The sequence below is a fragment of the Epargyreus clarus genome, unplaced genomic scaffold, assembly GCF_041222505.1.
Source record: "Epargyreus clarus isolate Ecla_fem2 unplaced genomic scaffold, WU_Ecla_fem_2.2 ptg000025l, whole genome shotgun sequence".
Taxonomy (NCBI): domain Eukaryota; kingdom Metazoa; phylum Arthropoda; class Insecta; order Lepidoptera; family Hesperiidae; genus Epargyreus; species Epargyreus clarus.
Window position 1 is genome coordinate 3837501 of NW_027332232.1, and position 5000 is coordinate 3842500.

At 47.5% G+C, this 5000-nt stretch overlaps 2 non-coding genes across 2 annotated transcripts; both read right to left on the bottom strand.

The window, feature by feature from the left end:
• Positions 1 to 67: 67 nt before the first annotated feature.
• Positions 68 to 224, bottom strand: LOC140752883 (5.8S ribosomal RNA). The gene has a single exon (XR_012103483.1). It is a non-coding gene; the product is annotated as a 5.8S ribosomal RNA (ribosomal RNA).
• A 471-nt stretch (positions 225 to 695) lies between these two features.
• On the bottom strand, positions 696 to 2598 carry LOC140752900 (small subunit ribosomal RNA). Its single transcript, XR_012103499.1, has one exon. It is a non-coding gene; the product is annotated as a small subunit ribosomal RNA (ribosomal RNA).
• Between the last annotated feature and the right edge of the window lie 2402 nt (positions 2599 to 5000).

Here is a 5000-nt window from a genome sequence, read left to right on the forward strand (position 1 = left end):
CACCGCGCGGAACCGTCAAGTGTTCAAACGGTGCGAATGAACAGTGTGATATTTGTTTTTATACAGCCGGCCCTCAGACAGGAGTGGTCCTGGATGTTTCTCCACGGACCGCAATGTGCGTTCGAAATGTCGATGTTCAAATGTGTCCTGCAGTTCACACTATGACGCGCAGTTAACTGCGTTCTTCATCGACCCGCGAGCCAAGTGATCCACCGTCCAGGGTAATTGTTTCGCATATATCTAATTAAAGATAATGCAATACCATTTTTGTGCGTTCAACGTTTGTCACATGCACGTTCGAATGAATGTGCATTAAAGTGGTTACCTTTTCAGAACGCGCGCGGCGAGCTAACGCCTTAGCGCGACTCCAAAAAACCGCTATCGGTACACGCGCGCGCTCACGCTGCGCACTCCACGTTGTCACGGACTCGGGGCGCGGATTTTTACCTTTCTGCGTCCGAGACGGCGGGAACGCGCGACGCCAGCGACGACGTACGACCTTGTCGCAACGGAGGACACAATCGCCCGAGCGCTACGACTGTACGATACGCCATCGCCGACATCGGTGAGCACGGCGGATCCGTCCATCCATCCATCCATCCATAATATGGACGGACGGACGGACGGACGGTCGGATGGGTATGTTGTGGATTAATGTCTGCGTATTACGAGCGCGAACGCGTCGTGACACACGTTAATGATCCTTCCGCAGGTTCCCCTACGGAAACCTTGTTACGACTTTTACTTCCTCTAAATGATCAAGTTTGGTCAACTTCCCAGCAACGCCGACGGCCGCGAAGCCACCGCGTGTCGGTCCGAAGACCTCACTAAATCATTCAATCGGTAGTAGCGACGGGCGGTGTGTACAAAGGGCAGGGACGTAATCAACGCGAGCTTATGACTCGCGCTTACTAGGAATTCCTCGTTTATGGGGGATAATTGCAAACCCCAATCCCCAGCACGAAGGAGTTTCAACGGGTTGCCCGGGCCTCTAGGCCTGGGAGAACATGCTGATTCCTTCAGTGTAGCGCGCGTGCGGCCCAGGACATCTAAGGGCATCACAGACCTGTTATTGCTCAATCTCGTGTGGCTCGAAGCCGCCGGTCCCTCTAAGAAGAATTTTAATACGTCGCCAGTGAGTTGCACGACCGAAGTCGAGCACACCTAAATGGCGACGCCTATTTAGCAGGCTAGAGTCTCGTTCGTTACCGGAATTAACCAGACAAATCGCTCCACCAACTAAGAACGGCCATGCACCACCACCCACCGAATCAAGAAAGAGCTGTTAATCTGTCAATCCTTCCGGTGTCCGGGCCTGGTGAGATTTCCCGTGTTGAGTCAAATTAAGCCGCAGGCTCCACTCCTGGTGGTGCCCTTCCGTCAATTCCTTTAAGTTTCAGCTTTGCAACCATACTCCCCCCGGAGTCCAAAATCTTTGGTTTCCCGGAAGCTGCCCGCCGAGCCATTGTAGTAACGTCGGCGGATCGCTAGATGACATATTTACGGTTAGAACTAGGGCGGTATCTAATCGCCTTCGAACCTCTAACTTTCGTTCTTGATTGATGAAAACACCTTTGGCAAATGCTTTCGCTGATGTTCGTCTTGCGACGATCCAAGAATTTCACCTCTAACGTCGCAATACGAATGCCCCCAGTTATCCCTATTAATCATTACCTCGGAGTTCTGAAAACCAACAAAATAGAACCGAGATCATATTCTATTATTCCATGCACGAAATATTCAAGCAGCATTTTGAGCCCGCTTTGAGCACTCTAATTTGTTCAAAGTAAAATTGTCGGCCCATCTCGACACTCACTGAAGAGCACCGCGATAGGATTTTGATATTGAACCGGCGTTTTACCGCCGGCTCACCGACGATATGCTCCGCAAACGTGTCAGTATCACCGCGGATGCGGTGCACCGACAGCGCGGCGCACAAATGCAACTACGAGCTTTTTAACCGCAACAATTTTAGTATACGCTATTGGAGCTGGAATTACCGCGGCTGCTGGCACCAGACTTGCCCTCCAATTGTTCCTCGTTAAAATATTTAAAGTGTACTCATTCCGATTACGAGGCCTCGTAAGAGTCCCGTATCGTTATTTTTCGTCACTACCTCCCCGTGCCGGGAGTGGGTAATTTGCGCGCCTGCTGCCTTCCTTGGATGTGGTAGCCGTTTCTCAGGCTCCCTCTCCGGAATCGAACCCTGATTCCCCGTTACCCGTGACAACCATGGTAGTCGCAGAAACTACCATCGAAAGTTGATAAGGCAGACATTTGAAAGATGCGTCGCCGGTACTGGACCATGCGATCGGCAAAAGTTATCCAGATTCATCAAAATTAACGACTTCGGACGCGAGGCCCTCCGTCGATTGGTTTTGATCTAATAAAAGCACTCATCCCATCACTGGTCAGAGTTCTGATTGCATGTATTAGCTCTAGAATTACCACAGTTATCCAAGTAACTGAGTAAGATCTAAGGAACCAAAACTGATATATTGAGCCATTCGCGGTATCGCCTTAATACGGCTTGCACTGAGACATGCATGGCTTAATCTTTGAGACAAGCATATAACTACTGGCAGGATCAACCAGGGAGCTGACAGTCACTCGCGGACGAATGTAGCCGTCGTCGCTCGGACGAGAACACGACACATATCGACGCGGTCGCGGGCGCGTCCGCGTCGAATGATGTTTCGTTTTTGAACTCGTCGTACCTTTTAATATTGTACGCTCTTTGTTTTCGATGGTTCGTGCAGCGTCAACGGAGTATCTCATCCGATTGTCGCAACGATCCAACGAGAGAGTGTGCGCGCGATTTACTAATAGCGCAACTCCGAATTGGATGGTTCACGGCGAGACAATTTAAGATTCACGTTTCATTATTATCTTTTAACACAAACGCGAACACTGAAAACAGATTCAGCCCGGTGTTTGAGAGACGTCGTCCTTGGCGTTAATTTTTATAGCGCCTTATAGAGGACCGTCGCCATAGGCGACGTGCAATTCATTTGTAGGATCGATACGTGAACCGAGACGAGTTTAAACAATCGCATCGGTCGATCCGCACTGTTCAATAAAATGTTCAACGTTCGAAAAGTCCCACGGCGCAACGTGGAAGCGCGCGTTGTTGTGTTAATCGTGACATCGCGACGAATTTGTAAAGTTCGACACAAAATCCACTCGAAACACCACCAACACGAGAGTGCGCACACTACGCGTGAAACCATCGAACGAACTCTTGTATGCGGCATGCAGTCCGTTGTCGAAGTCGGTCAGTCTGTGTCAGCAGGCGGCAGTTATCCGCCGGCCCGTTCAGTCTCACCGCGCCGACAACGCACTACACGTCGCCCGCCCCATGTGTATGCGGCGCTCCTGTTATGACGCGTGGCAGACGGAGCGACAACATATGAACATATGAAAGTCCGTCGGTGGTTCGGGGTGTGGTGTGGGGTGACGATGGTTGCCGGTGGGGGTGGGCTAGCCCTGGGGGGTGCGGGGGAGAGTGGGGGGAGGGGGTTTGGGGGGGGGGGGGTGTAGGGGGGGGGGGTCACCGGTTGGGGTTCGTCGGCCGACTTTGCTGCTGCCGCTGCTGCGTCTACCGCGTTATTATTATTATTATTATTTCCTGTTTTGGTTTTTTTGATTTCCAAAAAAAAAAAATTTTTTTTTTTTTTTTAATTTTTTTTTTTCCCCTCTTGTCCATACACCTTTTTAACTTTATTTGCGTATCGTATTAGTCAGATCGTGACGTGACAGTTTGTGCGCTACTCTCAGTACAGAGTTAAATAATTTCTCAATATAATAGCATAATACAAGAGCCACCTTTGAAAAAATACATACGGTCTCACTTTTTTGAAATACGTTGAAAACATTGTAAATTATTAAAACAAAAGAGTATAATATGAATTAAACGGAGGTATATGTATGGGAATATGTTATTATTATTATTACATATAAAACATTGTCTAGTATTTTAGTTTAGAATAGGTTCGATTTAGAAATTGAAAAGTGATCTCGGAAAAGCAACGCGATCATTGAACGTAAGAAATATTAGCGAACCGGCGCACATGTCATCGTAATAAAAGATAATAAAAGAGAACGGTAGTTAGGTAGCAGTTGGCATTTGGCAGCAGTTGGTAGGAACGTGACGTAGTACGTGACGGGTAGGTAACACGCGTTAGTGGCCTGTATGGGGTAGTATATGGACGCTATATAATTGTGACGTTCGGTGTCGTCCGTCGGTCTGCGCGCGGTGGGTGTTGTACAAACCACGTGGCGGGGTGTTCGTGTATCGAAAGATAGACCCAACGGGCAACGTCAAACGCGGGGGGTGTTCGTGTATAGTGTCTTTTTAACTTTATTTGCGTATTTCTTTGTATTATTAGTCAGATCGTGACGTGACAGTTTGTGCGCTACTCTCAGTATAGAATTGAATAATTTCTCAATATAATAGCATAATACGTACGGAATCGAGGAACGATCTCACTTTTTTGAAATACGTTGAAAATATTGTGACTATATAAAACAAAAGAGTATAATATGAATTAAACGGAGGCATATGTATGGGAATATGTTATTATTATTTTTTATTTTTATTTATTTAACACATATAACATTGTCTATTATATTTGGTCAGAAGAGGTTCGATTTAGAAATTGAAAAGTGATCTCGGAGAAGCAACGCGATGGTTGAACGTAAGAAATATGAATATTGTGTACAAGTGTGGAGCGCATTATTAGCGTACCGGCGCACATGTGATCGTAATAAAAGATAATAAAAAAAAAAAAAAAAAAAAAAACAGACGGTAGTTAGGTAGGCAGCAGTTGGTAGGAACGTGACGTACGGGTAAGGTAGGTAACACGCGGTATGGGAGCGTGTATGAGCGTGAGCGTGTATGGGATAGTATATGGACGCTACATAATTGTGACTTTCGGTGTCGTCCGTCGGTCTGCGCGCGGTGGGTGTTGTACAAACTACGTGGCGGGGTGTTCGTGTAT